Raw genomic sequence first — 18,025 nt, forward strand, 5'->3', positions numbered from 1 at the left:
TTCTTTCAGTCCTGTAGACCAACCCTGATATGCCATGGGAGGGCACTACACAGCGGTGAGTCCCAGCAGCCTGGCTGTCACAGTCAAGAGTGAATTTCCTTCTGGGATCACTAAGATCAGATGTAATGCAATTAATCAGAAATACAGACGAGATATTCTTTTTTTTTTTTTAAACAAGGTCTTGCTATGTAGTTCAGGCTAGCCTTCAACTCACTACCATATCTCTCTAAACATAAAATCAAATCTTATATTAATTTGTGCTCCAAAAGAGCAACTGGGCTTATTTTCAGGGGATGTCTTACGTTTTCATGTACAAAAACTACGTTTATTCATGTACAATGATCTATATTTGTTCATATACACTCATTTCATCTTTTTCTGGAGCATGGTCATAACTCTTCAAATTCTAAATTCCAGCCTGAATTTCTTGTGACTCCCTTTACTGTAGAACCGGTAGCCCAGTCTCTCTTGTCCAACAACAGAGCTCTCCTTAAATGAGCATTCTTGTCCAGTGGCCTGCTCGTAGTACATGGGCAACACAGCTACCAGCGATTTCATTCCGTGAATTCTTCCCCCAAGTCACGATCTCTTGCAGGCTGAGCTTCACAAGGTTTCCATTAAATGAAGTGTTAGTTGACTTATGAGACAGGAGTGGCAACAGAAATGATGACAGTTAAGAGTGGTGGTTCACACTGAATTGATGAAAAATTATAGGCACCGAAATTCAGAAAACACTTCTTTATTTCACAGGAGCGCATTAAGTACATCTGTTGTAACACACAGCATATTGAATTATGAAGATTCATATTAGGCACAGCCATGTGCGTTCATTACCAAGTGTCCATGTTGTTCGTGCGCTGTGTCTGTATTCCAGTTGGTCACTCAGCAATATGTCTCTGGTTCATCTGTTCATTGAGGCATTTACTTCTCTTCCAAAGGTGCCTGCTTGGGTATTTATGCATACTAAATTACAATTTATATCATCATTTATTTAAAGTAGTAATGTCAGTAATATTATAATTTATGTTTAACTATATATTAGTATGTTATAATTCAATAAATTCTTTGTGTGTTGCAATGGACATACTAAATCTATCTGGCTGACAATTTTTGTTTTTGCCTTTTTGATTTTTTTTTTTTTTTTGTCTTTTTGAGGCAGGGTCTTGCTATGCAGTTCAGGCTGGCCTGGAGCTCACTTTGTAGCTCAGGCTGATCTTGAACTTGTGACCATCCTCCTGCCTCAGCCTTCCAAGCGCTGGGATTACAGGCGTGGGCCGCCACGCCCGGCTATTGATAGCAGCTTCTTTTACAGGATGTGGCCTGGAAATTGCACATGTCAGTTCTGCTTGTATTGGCCATAGTCACACGGTGAGGCCTACCTGCCAGAGGGGCTGGAGAATATAGTCTCCATCTGGTTGCGTGAGTGCCCAGCTCACACATGTAGAGCAGAAGAGGAGAATGAATCAGAATGAATCATGGCGGACAGTCAGAACTCTCTGTCCCATAAAACAAAACAGGCAACAAAATAGAGTAGAACTTCTAATGCTATCCCTACCTATTTATGAGATCAGATATGAGTTACAACCTGGAGACCTTAGTTTTCATCATCAGTAAAATGAGCTTATTGATCTAATCAGTGGTTTCCAGCTTTAGACCCAGAGGGAAGCATAGTGTATTTGCAAGGGCTTTTTGGCACACTGGTGCATCAAACATTTTCTGACAGTGGGATAAGTGACATGTCATCTCCTTATGTGTACATACTCCTAACCTTTGATGTAGATGCTGTTGTAATGACCAGAATATTTAAAGTTTTGTTAAGTATGAAGCTAATTTTATCTCATTAGATACTTTTGTTTCTTAAAGTCTAGCATTATAATTACTATTATTGAAGGAACTATGACCTTTTTAATACTGAAAAGGATTCCTGTAGTTTTGTTCCCAGCACAGAATCAATATTTGTTGACTGGTTTAAATGAAAGGTAGGGGGGCTGGGGATATAGCTCTGTGGCACAAGTGCCTGCCTGACAAGCGCGAGGTCCTGAGTTAGATTCCTGATACCCCCCCAAAAAAATATGGGGCGTGGTGGCGCACATCTGTAATCCCAGCACTTTGGAGGCTGAGGCAGGAGGATCGTTGTGAGTTTGAGACCAGCCTGGGCTACAAAGTGAGCTCAAGGCCAGCCTGAATTGCATTGTAAGGCCCTGTCTGAAAGAAACAAACAAACAAAAAAAGTAGGGTACCATTAGATAAGATGACAGGTCGCTTTGGTCTTTGCCAACTTTAAAATCTTATGAATTTTTAAACTCTGAGGCAGTTTTTCAGTTGGAGTTTTACTGTAACCAATTATTTCTACATAATTAAAACCAGCTCTGGTCCACCGCTCCAGTTCCCAAGTACTGGGAGACATTTCCATTTCACATGCACATAAAGCACTGCTCACTCAGCGTTCACAGCTTCAAAATCCCTTCCTGAAAATAATCTTTCCCTGTTGTAAAAATGAGGCCTGTGGAACTTACACGCCACCCTTTAAAGGTTTTGTATTATAAATTCATTCAGAAACATGGATTATATCTGCTCATAAGGGAAAATGAAGAGACAATGTGTGTGGGATTTCAAAGGCTTTCCACAAAAATGTTGCCATTCGTTATTTCATGCTGTATAATGTTAAGTTCTAAAATATCAGCATCAAGAATATGAAATAAAATATGTTGGTTTGTGGACTAAGGGGATCATGGTGCTTCTTTTACCCACCTCTGAGATGTGTCCCAGGAGGAGGACAAATGCCGGGATGACACGTGGACGGATCATGCCAGGATATTCTTGGCCTTACTCTCTAAGGGGAGAGATACTCGCAGTGGAGTTTAAATGAGCTTGATTTTGGGCCAGTACTGCTTCTGTGTTTCAGGCTGGTACTCTTCTGGAAGGAAGAAGAGAGATGCCTGGATAGCTTCCTTCACTGTCTCTCGCTTGCCCACGTTCTCTGTCTCCCATCCGCCCGGGTGGGCCTGGAGGGCCGTTCTGAGGTCACAGGCAGGCTGGAACTGGCTGCCCAGAGAGGCTGTGTCCTGGGCATTGGCCCACACAGGATCCCTCTCCTTCTCTTCTTGGATCCTTATCCTTGGGCTAATCTGAGTAAAATGCTTTCCTGGGTTCTGTGAATTGTTCTAGCAAATTGTTGAACCTGAGCAGGGGGTGGTAGAAACCCCTAGTTTATAGTTGTTTGGTCAGAAGTATGGGTATCCCAGAGCTTGTGACTGGCATCTAAAATGGCGGGCTTGTGAGATGGAGCCCTTTCACCTGTGGGGTCAGATACTCTCTCTACATAGTGTAGAATATAGTTGAGTTGAAAGTGGACCAGCTGTTCAGAGAAATGGAGAATTAGTTGATGTGAAGCAAACCTCTTCTTTGGTGTCAGATATGTAGTGAGTTAAGTAGTGAGTTAACTCACAAACCCTATCCTTCCTTTTTTTGTCTTTTTTTTTTTTTTGAGGCAGGGTCTCACTATGCCATTCAGGCTGACCTTGAGCTTACTTTGTAGCCCAGGTGGGTCTTTACCTCACAATGATCCTCCTGCCTCAGCCTCCTGAGTGCCAGGATTACAGGCATGTGCCACCATGCCTGGCTACCCTATACTTTCTTGAACTGGGCCTGCCATCACTTTTTAGTCCTGGCCAAAGGTGAGGACTTTTTTTTGGGTAAAATTTAAGAGTGTCAGAAATGTAGTACTTTGAAATGGAAAAGAGCAAGAGAAACGCACATGTCTGTGTTTAGGATATTCAGATTCTTAACGAAACACATCACTTTTTAAAAATATCATTTTGCTTGATATGGATAGAGATTTGTGTTTAATCATAGAAGAACAACGTAGCCAATTCTGCCATCTGTTGGTTGTGTGAGCATTTTGAAAAAAATGACTCTCAAAAGGAAGGCTTGAAATGAGCCCTTGACACCAAAAAATATGTGCTACGTAAACTGTCATAGGCAAGAAAGAGTTGGTCCCATTTTAAAGATCTTTCACAGTAGACCTCTGCTGCTGGTTCAGTCCAGAGCTCAGCAGTATATTGGAATGTTTTGGTGGCATTTAAAGTTGGCTGTTTTTGTGTTTGGGTACTGCACATGGGACCTAGGTCCTCATGGTGAACAAACCCTCTATCATAGTTAGGTGCTAAACCCTAAACTCAGTTCCATTGTGACCCTTATTGGTAAGGTTACCACAGACCAAATCCCTTTACAGTAGCCTTGGAAATTACATAAGTGAGGATGCCACGCCTATTTTTTTTCTAAAGCAGGATTAATTTCTAATTCTTTAAGAATTCCTTTTAAGGAGATGTATTAAGGGAGCTTTCCAGAAATTTGGGTAGTTTGCAAGTCATAGAATAATGCCTCAGGAGTTCTATATCCACTGCATAATATTTGCTTAGTAGAAGTCAATGTCTTTAATTTCTTCAAAAATTAATCCTTCTGAAAGAAGAGATCTTTCTAAATACTCAAAGCAAAACATAATATAGACAGCAATATGCATTCATTTTAGCTCTTATGTTTCTGTCATGCTTCTTAATGCATTTCAGTATCTTGAAAACTTGTGAAACAGCACACATGACCAAGGCATGGTTTTTAAGTTAGAATAGTTCTTTTAAGTTCTTTTACTACTCACTTTCACATAGCATTTTATTTTACATCTGCCGTGGGACCCAAGGTGAACCAGATATGCAACTCCACTTCCTATCCTCACCAAAATACACTTTGGTTTTGTCAGACCACTTTATAAATCTAATTGAATAACAGCTTAATCTTCTATGGTGTGATAACCAGGTCGAGTGCTACCTGTTCATCCCATCTTCTCTCCTAACACCACCCTTGCAGTCAAGAGCTAATCATGCCCTTGCTTCAGGGACGTGGGCTGATGACTGATATTTCTAACCACCTAGTGCCCACCTAAGTGATTAAAATATAATTTTGTTCACATAGTATAAGCAACAGGGATTGTTTCCTCCAGGTTAGATATTTTGCTTAGAGAACAATTAGTGAATAATTTGAAATCAAGTGCTATTACTTTGTGCCTCCTCAATTTCACATCTGAGTCTGTGTCAACATGGCACCTGCTTGAATGTTACATACTTCTCCGATGAAGAAATACAAACAGCAAATAAATATATGACAAAATCTTCACCATCACTGGTCATTTGAGAGATGCAAATTAAAACAACACTGAGATTCCATCTTACCCCGGAAAGAATGGCTATCATCAAGAAATCAACCAATAACAAATACTAGTGGGGCTGTGGGGAAAAAGGAACCCTTCTCCACTGTCCATGGGAGTGCAGACTGGTGCAACCACTTTGGAAATCAGTGTGGTGATTCCTCAAAACACTATGACTAGAGGTTCCATTTGTCCCAGCTATTCCCCTTCTTGGTATCTTTCCAAAAGAATTAAAAGCATCATACCACAGTGATGTACACACACCCATGCTTATAGTGCAACAGTTTGTAATAGCCAAATCTTGGAAACAGCCCAAATGCCCATCATCTGGTGAATGGATAAAGATGATATTTTTTCATACAGTGCAGTACTACACAGCCATAAAGAAGGATAAACTCAAGGCATTCCTAGGTAAATGGATGCACCTTGAGACCACACTCTAAAGTGAAATAAATCAGGCATGCATGTGTAAATACCACATTGTTTCTCTGGGGTGAGAAACCAAAAGTATAAATAAACTCCAAAATATATAATAGATATCGTGAAATGGGAAGATATGTTCAAATGGGAAGGGGAACAAGGGAGGGGGGAGGGGCAAAGGAAAGTAGGGAAAAGTAAAAACAAATGAGAAAAGAAGGAAAAAAATGGGAAAAAGCCTCTGTAAATGTGGAAGGGAAGAGGAGTTGAAAGGAGAATAAAGGGATGGGGGAAAAAAAGGAAACAAGTTGTGTCACATATAAGTTCAGATTCTCTATGATGAATGTGATCATTATGCATATCTAAAACATACCAACAAAATTTGATTGGAAAAGAAAAAATCTGTTCTAATGATCATCATGTTTTAAACCTCTTTTCCTGATACCTGAAGTATCAAAGCAACAACTCACATCTCTGAGCACCCATCAAGGGCAACAGTAATCAAAGTATCCTATGTGGTTGCTCACTCAATTTTCCCCAGGCAATGCATTTTTATTTTAAGACTACAACAGTGACACAGAAGCTAATTATTGGCAACCTTTCTGTCTAGTCCTCAGGGAAACTCTTCTTGCCACAAGCTCATTTCTCAGTGGCTGTGACTTCCTTAAGAACTGCTATTTCTTGTGGATTGACTATCTTTAACTAGCTATCATTTGTAAGCTTTCCGAAGAAGGCAGAACATTATGAAGATTGTTCAGATCATGTTCTGATGGGACAACCCACCAAAGTCATATATTAACCTGAAACCTGTGAACATCACAGAGATTTTAAAAATTTTTAAATGAGATATAATACATAAATCTGAAGGTACTCATGTATAAACTTGAATTCATGCACACACACACACACACACACACACACACACACACACACACACACAGCCACTGCCTAGATCAAGATGTGAATTACTTCCAATAGCCCACAGGCCTTCCTTGTTTTTCTTAGGTCTTTTCCCAGTTAATAGCCTAATTTAAGTCATCACAAATCTATCCTCTTTCATCATAGATTTTCATCTTTCTGTTCTCTAACTTCGTGACAGTGTAACCACACAGTATGTACATTTTTGTGTCTGGTTTCCCTCGTTGTCAGTATGTCAGTGAGGTTTGCCCATGTTTGGAGCTGTTATAGGGTTGAATTCTTTGTGACATTATTCCATCATTTCAGCACTTCACAGTATATTTATCCACTCAGCTATTGACAGAGATTTGGATTGTTTTACAATTTTGGGCTTTTGGAACAAACTGCTTAGTCAAAAATTTTCCTGTGTAAGAGAATTATCTACATACAAATTCTGCTATTTAGAAGATCCTTTATATCATGATAGAGGGTAGAATAACAAATCAAGGATTCTCAGATGCTTTTTGTAAGACATTCAGACAGGATCCATATATCATCCAGATCGAGATCATCTGCAGCAGCACAAGTAACAAAAGAATAGATAAATTGTACTTCATCAAAATTAAAACTTTTGTATGTCAAAGGATACTACCAAACAAAACATACAACCTAGTGAATGGAGGAGATATTCTCAGATCACACATCTGATAAGAGATTAGTACCTGAAACATCAAAAGAATGCATAAAACTTAGCAACAACAAGGAAAAAAAATTAACCCAATTCAAAAGTAAGGAAAAGACTCAAATGGAAATTTCTCCAAAGAAACTGTATACTTAGCCCATCAATCCATGAAAAGATGTTCAACATCATTAGTCACTAGAAATATGCAAATCAAATCCATAGGGATACACAGGACTACTTCATAACTACTAGGATGACGATAATTAAAAACAAAACAAGATTGGAAATAATAAGTGTTAGTGAGGTTGTGGAGAAACTGGAAAACTCTTGCATTGCTGGCATGGAGATAAAATGGTGAAGCCACTATGAAAAATAATTTAGCAGTTTCTTAACAGGTTAAACAGAACTACCATATAACTCAGCAATTCCATTGAGGTATACGCTGAAAAGAATTGAAAACAAGTATTTGAACATGTATTTGTACATCAAACTATATAGCAGCATTACTAACAATAACCAAAAGTGAAAACAATGCAAGTGTCTACCAACAGATCAATGATGAATAAAATGTGATTATATACATATAAAGGAATATTATTCAGCCATAAAAATGCAATTTTGGTACATGCTACAATATGGATGAACTTTGAAAACATTATTAGTGAAAAAGTCAACTGAAGGGCATATGTCTATTATGATTTCAGTTATTTGAAGTATCTAGACTGGGGAAATCCATAGAGACAGGAAAGGGTTAGGGATGGAGCATGTGTAGGGGGGAGTTATTTAATGGGTAGAGATAGTTATTGGGTACAAATAGTGGTGATGTTTGTACAACATTGTGAATGTATTTAATGCCTAAGCTCCATACTTATGGATAATTAGGGTGATAAATATCACACATATTTTACCCTAATAAAAAATAAACTATAGCTAGAGAAGAGTAGTTCTTTGATGTTCCCTCACTTAGTCCCTACTTAATGAATATCATCTGACAGCAAGGGCTTTGCTAAGTTGTCATGGAAAGAAAGATGAATCAGACATATTGTATTAGTTTCCTATTGTTCTTTTTTCCCTTCCTTACTTTCACATATTTTTTAATTCAATAAGTATTGTTGAGCATTTGTGACATGTAATGGGTTTATAGTGAAGTAAGGATTCAGTCTAACCAAGAATAAGTTCAGTCTTTACCTCACTAGACTTTACATTCCAGTGTGAGGGTGGAATAATAACAGAAACACATTACTTAATAAAATATTCTCAGACTAGAAGCACCCAGCAGGCAGCAAGTGGGATACTGTGATAGAGAAGGATGTGGGGCAAGCGTGTTATTCTCTTGCTCTGAAGCTACCTGGGCAATGGTCTGCGTGTGTGTGAATAACCCTGAGCTAGTCTTTTGGGGGCAGCTCTTAAAGGAGAAAGCTTGGGACTGTTTAGTGAAGGAGAGGAAAGAAAACTTCAAACTCCATGGCGGTTTGTACTGTGGGGAACTCAGAAGGAAATGAGATACATTTGGATTCTCCGTGGTCTTCAGGGGCAGCCAGCTCTTGTCTTGTGTGTCACTGTACATCCAGCACATAGCTCTGTGGCGACAGACACAAAAATGCTCCAATAGCAGTAACTGCTGGAAAACACATCGACTCTGAGAAGAATACCTTTATGTGACCAGTTCTCTTGTTGTAGGTAGGAGGAAATCCAGTGGTACCTTGAGTGCTAGGTTGTGATGCCCAGGCACCTCAATCGTGACAGACTTGCTGGGTCTCGGCAGGGTCTCTGGGAAAGGCAATGAGAAAGGAGAAGTAACTTGTGCAGGGGAATTTTCCTCCAGGCCCCTTCTTGGCTACATAACGGGAGGATGCCCCTTAGAAGAAACAAGACCTTGGTACTAGCTATGGGAAGGGATTGTCTCCTGTGCCCAGGGCACTACTTACCAGAAGGTCATGCCCACTAATGCCCACCAATGCCCACCTTGGGAAGTGCCCAGTGGGCAAACACAGCTCATTATCAAGAGCCTTACCCTTGTGATTTATTTCTGACACATTCATTTCTTATCCCAAGACTATAATCTTCTCCTGTGGTAGCTTTAAAACTCTGATGGGCAGAAGGTGTTAAATATTATCCCGTGGTTGCTTTTATTTTTCTGTATTTTTTCAGTACTGGGGATTGCACTGACCTACATCCCCAGCCTTTTTTGTGAGACAAGATCTTCCTAACACTCTAAATTGCCCGGGCTGGGCTCAAACGTGAAATCCTCTTGCCTTAGGTCTTAGATCCACAAGGATGATGTTTTTACTCTTTTCATGAAATTTCCCACTTTTAATTTACTATTATCATCTTCGTGTTACCTGGGTGGTTCTGAGGTGGCAGCTGTTGAAGATTCTGGCCAGGCCAAGTCTGTACTCAGCCCCATTGCCTTAGTTACTTTCCTTCGTTACTTTTTCTCATTGCTGAGGCAAAATACCTGACACCCAAGGTCAAAGGAGGAAAGATTTATTTTGACTCACAGTGTGTAGAAGTTTCAGTTCATAGTTAACTGGCTCCACCCAAGGCAGGGTGGCATCTTGGAGGAGAAACAGTTCATGGCAGGCAGAAGGCAGAAGGCAGCAAGGCAGCAAGCAACGAGTGACAAGCGCCAACACTAGCACTCTTTCTGTCCCTTATATTTTATCCAAGCTACTCATACTCAGGGCAGGTAACACGCACACCCGGGTTGGGACACCCTTAATCCTACCTACAGTTATGCCAAACCAGTCAGTGCACTAGTTTAGTAATCATGCACACCTGATCCCCGCATCACTCTAGATTCAGCCACTTCTGAGAAGCCTCACCTATGACCACATGAGGCTTTGGGGGGACACCTAGGCATAAACTATACCACCCATCCTAGCTCAACTTTGTATTTCTCAATGTTTAAAACAGTGGCTTAATGCTTATTAAACTGAACATGAAGATGAAGAACAAAGAGTTTTTAAAAACCACAGAATCTGTGCTTTTTATCGTGTATGCTGTTTTTCATGGTTAGCTATTTTTAGTATTTCCAAAATGACACATAGTAAGCTGCAACAGGACCATCATACTTAACTCCAGATTCACTTCCATGCCATCCTAAACAGGGTGTGCAGAGACGGGAGGGGCGAGTGGAGAGGCAGAGTGTCTTAGCACAGCTCATTTAAACATGTGAACTACAAAGAACTCTGCAAGTTGAGGGCAGCTCAACCTTTGTACCTGTCCTGTCTCTCCCAACCAAGCTGCTTTGACCCCCCAAAACCTCCTAGCCACTGTCAGAGTAGAGGTAAAGGGCAGGGACTAAAGAGCCCCAGGAGATAAATAAGCTGCAGGGGTCCCCGGGTCCCTCTAAGCTTTCCTTCCCCAGGATATGCATTAGGGAGGAGATCTGCACTAAAAGGATTATCCCTGGGCTGCTGCCAACAGAGAACATCACTCTCCTAGCTTAATAACAAAAGAGAAAGAACAATGTAAGTGGAATCCAAATGAAAAGTAATTCCATTTCCTTCTTATCTGAATGATTTGGGTGGACAAAGAGAGGGGCTCTACTGAGAGCAGATTAAGTCCTCTGATACATCACATAGCCTGTAGGGTAGTGCAGGGGGTGGGGGGTGGAAAAGAGAGGTAAGGGCACTACCCCCCCCCCAGGACGCAGATCAGAGTGCAGAGGAGGTAAGGCGAGGTGATGAGAAGCCCCACCACGCTGCAATGCCTCTCTGCCATAAACCACGGGGAGTCACAGAAACTTCTTGATGGATAGGACCGGAGCAGTGTTTCGGAAGCATCTGTTTCCTAAACCAAAATCAAGAGCTGAAACTGCTGGACTTTAATAAATAGTAATTGACTGAATTAATAGTTCAGATTAAGACCAAAACATGGAAATGATTTAGAGTATAGAGTTCACTAAACCTCTATTAAAACATGGATCAGAAAATGGTGTCAGGTCGATACCATAATTAGAACTTTAGGCTATGTGTAGGCTTTCTACTTGCATATTCTTAAGTAACAGAAATATTGAGTAAATATTAATATGACTTCTAGAACGTGATAAAAGCACAAGCCAACTCTTTTTCCTGTTAATCCTACACGGTCTATTTTGTGTGGTAATCTTTCCCTGCCCCAGAGGAATATAATTCACCCTAAAGAAATGCACAGTCAGTTCTGTGCCCGTCAGAGTCACACACACAGCCCGTTACATATCAGAATACCAAGCCCTGGTAAGAACAAAATGAAAGCCCTGAACTTTCTTTACTGTCAGATCTCTTTGCTGGGGCCTCATCAGTGTGGGAAAGGGAGGCTGCTCCTTTGTGCCACCTTTCCTGTTTTCCTTCCCTTGCTCAGCTTACCCCGGGGGACAGAGGGCTTGGGACAGAGGCTGGAAGGGAAAACACAAGCAGGGATTGGCTTACTGCTGCTTGTCTGCCATAATTTGGCTTTGCACAGAAGTAGGCTGATGCTTAACGATGACATTCTCTTGAGGGCACTTTTGATGGTCCTTGGCTGGGGTTCTCAGAGGGCATTGAGGCTCATTTCCTTTGGCAGCTCCTCCAGCCCCACACTCTGTGGGTCCATTGTCCCCTGTAGGAGATCCTGAGGTAAAGCCTAAAATAGCTGCAGGATGGCCAGCCTTGATCCTAAGCAAGGACAGAGCTTCTACTTTGATTTGGCATTTCTGAGAATGAAATTCTCTGCTTATATTTTACATGTCTTAGGATTGGTAGAATCTTAAACTCTAACTTCTTGCTTCTTTTTTTTTTCTTTTTTTTTTTTGTGATGCTGGGGATCAAATCCAGGGCCTTGTGCATGCAAGGCAAGAGCTCTACTGCTGAGCCACATCCCCAGTGCCCCACCTCCCTTTGAGACAGGGTCTGGCTGTATAGTTCAGGCTGGCCTTGAACTCATGGTGATCCTCCTGCCTCAGCCTTCCAAGTGCTGAGATTATAGGTGTGCATCACCATGACAGCTCACTTCATTCTTTTAAAAACCTGCTTCTCTTTCTTACCCAGACTTCCGATGCCTGGGTTATGTTCTTATCACAGTGTATCCTCTGATAGTGCAACTGTGTGTCTGATACTGGGTAAATCAGCAAAAGGATGTTAGGAACAGTGTTGGAATCAATTCCTGCAGCATGATAGCTAGCGATAGTGCCGACATGCAGAGATGAGCCGCATAAATGGAACCCACTTACCCCAAACTCTGTCTCTTCTCAGCCCTGGCCATTTTTCACATACTATACAGAAAGGAAAGTATGACAGAAGAGCTGCCAGAGAGGCAGGAGACAGAGGTCTTGAGTGACTGTGGCTGATGTCTTAAAAATTTTGCAAAAGCGTATGATTATATAAACATGTTTTGCTGGGGCCCCAAACAGGACCTTGCCAATGGCTTGTGCAAATGGGGAGGAGTGGGACTTCATTAACTTTGTGACAAGTTCGTCAGCCAGAAAGGAGCCACGTTTGAATGAATGACCTATTTATAGTACATTTACATTTTTGGGGGTGGTGCCCTGCTGTGTTTGTGGGCACATTTAGGTTAATATATCCACTGCCAGAGCTTAGGAGTTGGACAACCTCCAACAAGACTCAACAACTGAGTAGAATTTTCCTAACTTTCAACTTTTATTTCTTGGTCTCAAGGCCTAAGGAAAATTACTGACCCCATTAGTGTGTGCTTGTATCACCGAGAGGTGTTTAACCTAGAAAATGGAGACATTTCTGTAAACTGGCAAGGAGGAGGCTCGTGGAAAGACTATGAACGCGATGGGTTATACTTGGACACTGAGAAAAGGAAAGAGAAAATAATAAGATGGATTAACTATCAATTTACAAATCTCTTTTGTACACTTGTTTGTATTTTCCAAGGGAACAACCACAGTTGGGGATGATTTTAGCTGCAAGTAATAGAATACTTATCTATTGGTGAGCTTAAATAATAAGGCTGATTAACTCTGAAAACAAAAGCCTAAAGGTAGATGATTTGGTAATTGTTCTATTTTAGGACTCTGTGTATAATGATCAAATCAGAGTAGTTATCATTTCCATCTCAATATTAAAAATTTATTAATAAGTAACAATAGTATATACTTGTGGAGTTTAGGATGATCTTTCAATATATATATATACAATATGTACCAATCAAGTCAGAGTAATTAATGTTTCATCTTCTTATCATTACTTTGTCTTTAGAAACTTTGACCTCCTCATTTCTGATTATTCAAAAAATATGTAATAGGTTGTTGTAAATCCCCCCACCCCAACTGTTCCATAGAACAATGGAATTTACTCCTATATAACTTCATTTTGGTGAGTTTTTTTGGTGGTACTGGGACTTCAACACAGAACCTTTGCACTGAGTTATATCCTCATCCTTATTTCATTTTTATTTTTTATTTTGAGACAAAGTCTCCCCGAGTTGCAGAATTGGCCAGGTTAGATTTGAGCTTTGAATCCTTCTGCCTTAACTTCCAGGGAGAGTGCTAGGATTAGAAGAATGTGCCACCATGCCTGGCTTTTGGGTACCCTTTGTCTAACATTCTTCCACCCTCCTTAGCCTTTGGGCCTTTATCTCTATGGTTCTTATGGTCAAAGTATAGTTATCACAGCTTGAAACATCATTTGTCCAAAGGTTGAAAATAGGAGGCAGCTAGAGAGTATATGTTTTTGTTCTCTCCCCCCCTCTCTCTCTACCTCTCTGTTTCTCTCTCTCTCTCTCTCTCTCTCTCTCTCTCTCTCTCCTCTCTCTCTCTCTCCTTTCTCCCTCTTTTTCCTCCCTCCTTTCCTTCCATCTTTCCTTCTTTTGGGGGTTTGCATAAGGGGATGTACACGAGTCTTTGGGGGGCCAGGGATAGAATGTTATTGTTCTAATGTAATATAATGTTGAGAGATTTAATACTGGTTTTTAAGGATTGTTAAACCTGTGTCATGATGTTCAAGTTGTGAAATGATAAGAATGAGCATGTCTTTGTATCTGGAGACCAGTTTAAAGAAATGTGTCTGGTTGCCAAGTTGACAAGGGGTGGGTTGTAATGGTTGATACATTGTGTCTCCTTGAGAAGTTTAGAATCTTAGCTAAGTAACTCAACAGTTCTACATCCTTACCATTCTAGAATGCTGTCCATTGTGTCAACTTGAGAAACTTAGAAGTTTAACTAAGCAACTCAGCAGAGAGCCAGGGTCCTCACCTTGTAAATGTCCTGAACTTGTACAAGAAGAGGGCACACAGATGGTGTGAGTGCTACACCCACCCAGGGGTGGATGTATCAGCATACCAATATAAGGGAGGGAAAGAGGCCTGTATCCCCTCTTCTTGCTCTTGTTGCTTTTGTTGTTTCCTGCCACCATGAACTGTTGCCCCTGTGCCATGCCACCCTGCCTTGGAGCCAGCTGATTATGGATTGAAATCCTACAAACTGTGAGCTAAACAAACCTTTCCTTCCTGGGGCTGGGGATTTAGCTCAGCGGCAAAAGCGCCTGCCTGGCAAGCGCAAGGTCGTGAGTTCGGTTCCTGGTACCGGAGAAAAACAAAAACAACAACAACAACAACAAAAACAAACAAACCTTTCCTTCCTTAATTTTGGCATTGGGTATTTTGTCTCAGCAATGAGAGAAAAGTAACTAACTCAGAATTTGGTACCAGAGAAGTGCAATTGTTGCTGTGACTATACCTGACCATGTGGTTCAAGAGCCTTTGGGAATGACTTTGGGGAAAGTTTGGAGAAGTCACCCGAAAAATTAGCACTTGGAACACCTCAGGCTGTTCTATATGGAGATTCTGGTCAGAGCTCAGAAAACCAGAAGGCTGATAGAAATCCTGCTGGTAAAGACCAGGTTTGGGAGGTTTCTGCTAGAAAGAAGGACTGCATTGCCTGTTGGACTCCAGACAATGTATAGTATAGCTTGGCAGAAAGTTTTCTTGCATTTTGCTTATGTCTAGAAACTTTGCCTGAGACTGAGATTTAGGGCAGTGGACCAACTAATCTGGCAGAAGAAATTTCAAGACAGTTGAATGTTGAGGTGGTGACATAGCTATTGTTGGGGACTTTTAGCCAGATCTTATTTATTTATTTATGTATGTATGTATGTATGTATGTATGTATGTATGTATGTCTTTTTGAGACAGAGTCTCACTATGCAGTTCAGGCTGGCCTTGAGCTCACTTTGTAGCCCAGGCTGGTCTCGAGCTTGCAACGATCCTCCTGCCTGAGCCTCCCGAGTGCTGAGATTACAGGCATGTGCCACCACGCCCGGTGTTAGCCAGATCTATATTGAGAATCAGGAGCAAAAACCCTAGCAGATTGATTTAGAAATTGTGAGTTTGTCCAGAAAGGAAGCTCCAGTAAATCTGTGGACTACAAGAATGAAGCTGAGATCTCGAATGCTGAGAAGGAACAGGAGAATAGAAAATGTGGCCTGAGGGCATCACAAGAAGCAGCAAGTCCCCAACCTTTGTAGCCTCAAACCTGCAAAAGTGAAAGACTTTACTTTGAAGAGGAAGCCTCAGAGCAGCATGTTCCAGGATGGTGGCAGCATAGAAAATTTGTTTAGTGCTCAATGATCCAGGCACCCAACCCCTACAACCAAGATAGAAGGAAGCCTGGCTACCTCTTCAGGTAGCAGCAGACCTTGGCGTCATCCAGGTGGCACTGGTTTTAGGTGCATGCAGAATGCAAGAGTTATGAGGTCAAGAAAGCTTCCACCTCAATTTCAGAAGGCCTGGGAGGCCAGGCAGTATGCCCCTGAGAGGGCAGTGTGTGAAGCTGTGAGTATAAAGCCAAAGTTGCAGTGGAGGCTCCAGAAATTTGGAAAAGCCAGGAATGTGGATTATCTAAGGAGAGCTGCAAAGGGAGCAAAGTGGGCCTAAGAGAGAAGTGGGCCTAAGAGAGAAGCTGCTCCCTGCAAAGGGAGCAAAGTGGGCCTAAGAGAGAAGCTGTGGGGGTTACAACCATGGGAAATGCCATAGGGGTGCAGCCACTCTAGCCTTTTGGAGCTCATAACTTGCTGCAGATTGCCCAAGTTGTTTGCCCTGCTGGACTGTGAACTTGCTTTGGTTCCATTCCTTTGTACCCACCCCTGTTTGTAACTTTTGGAATGAAGACGTTTATCTTATGCCATTGAATGCTGGAAGCGTTTAACTTTTTAATGTGCAGGGGCTCACAGCTAAGAGTTTGCTTTACATCTCAGAGGAGACTTGGGACTTGGACTTTTATTCTTTTTTTTTTTGTTTTGTTTTGTTTTCCAGTACTGGGAATTGAACTCACCACCTCATGCTTGCCAGGCAGGCGCTGTGCCACTGAGCTAAATCCCCAGCCCCACTGGGACTTCGACTTTTTAGCAATACTGAAACTGTTAGGACTTTAGTAACTCTTAGAGATGGACTAACTCCTTTTTGCATAAAGGGAACTGTGTAACGGTTGATGCATTGTGTCAACTTGAGAAATTTGACAGTTTAACTAAGTAACTCAGCAGGGGCCCAGGGTTCTCACTTTTTAAACATTCTCATCCTGTGCAAGAGGAGGGCAGGGAGATGGTATGAGTGCTACACCCGCCCTGAGGGATGATAGTCTGCTTACAATATAAGGGAAGAAAAGAGGCTTGCTCTTGCTACTTTTGCTGTCTTCTGCTGCCTTGAACTGCTACCCCTGTGCCCTGCCACCCTGCCTTGGAGCCAGCTGATTATGGACTAAAACCTCCACAAACTATGAGTTAAATAAACCTTCCCTTCCTTAATTTGGGGTGTCGGGTATTTTGTCTCAGCAATGAGAGAAAAGTAACTAAGACAGACTGACTGCTGGTTGTTTGAAGGAGCTTCAGCCTTCTTCGTCTTCAGCTTGGACATTGTCTCTGGCCTTCTGGCACAGACTGTTTGACTTCCTCCTGGGACTCTTCAGCCTTCTGGCACAGATTCTTCAGCATTCTATCACAAGCCCATCAGTCTCCCGATACGGACTTGTGTGGACACTGCAGTGAGCTCCCGACCTTGGACCGAACACTTCAGTCACCCTCTGCACACTTCCTCATCTTACTTTGTGGCTGACCATTGTAAGCCAATCTTGTAATTTCTCATACATTTATATATCTTGCATTATGTCTGTTTTTCTAGTAAACCCTGACTGACACAGGGCGGCATAAAAACAATCATTTTTTTCTCTTAGTTCTGGAGGCTAAGGAGTCCAAGAGTAAGGAGCTGATAGGATCATTTTCTTTCATTTTAGTTTTTTTATTTTCACTGCTATCAAGATGGATCATCAGTGTGTCCTCATTTACTGGTTATTATGAAGGATATTTCAAAGGATGCAGTTGAAGAGAGGCATAGGGTGAGGTGGTGAGAAGGGACATGTGGCTTCCATGCCCTCTGTCATGCCACCACCCAGGAACCTCTCTGTGTTCGGCTATCTGGAAGCTCGAGACATCTTTTCTGAGGGGAGGGGAAAGGGATGAGAAAAGAAAGTGTGTTAGGTACAGGTACCAACTCCACACGATGAATATCATCACTACTACTAGAAACATTACTAATAAAAATTAGATAAATTTTAAAAAGAACTTAAGTCTCACGACCAAAATGGGGGACATGGGCACCCCAGCTGCAAAGAGGGAATTGGGAAAGTGGATGTCTGGAAATGGGGCTTAGATTAACCAGGGCTGTCCTGAACAAAAGCATGGATTGTATCAGCAAGAAAGAAAAAGGAACGGCACTGGGCATGGTGCTCCACGCCTGTAATTCCAGCACTTGGGAGGCGGAGGCAGGAGGCAGGAGGGTTGTTGTGAGTTTGAGGCCAGCCTGGGCTTCATAAGCAAGTTCAAGACGGGACTGACCTACACAATGAGACCCTG

Source organism: Chinchilla lanigera, unplaced genomic scaffold (assembly GCF_000276665.1).
Source record: "Chinchilla lanigera isolate Chin_1 unplaced genomic scaffold, ChiLan1.0 scaffold00022, whole genome shotgun sequence".
NCBI classification, from domain to species: domain Eukaryota; kingdom Metazoa; phylum Chordata; class Mammalia; order Rodentia; family Chinchillidae; genus Chinchilla; species Chinchilla lanigera.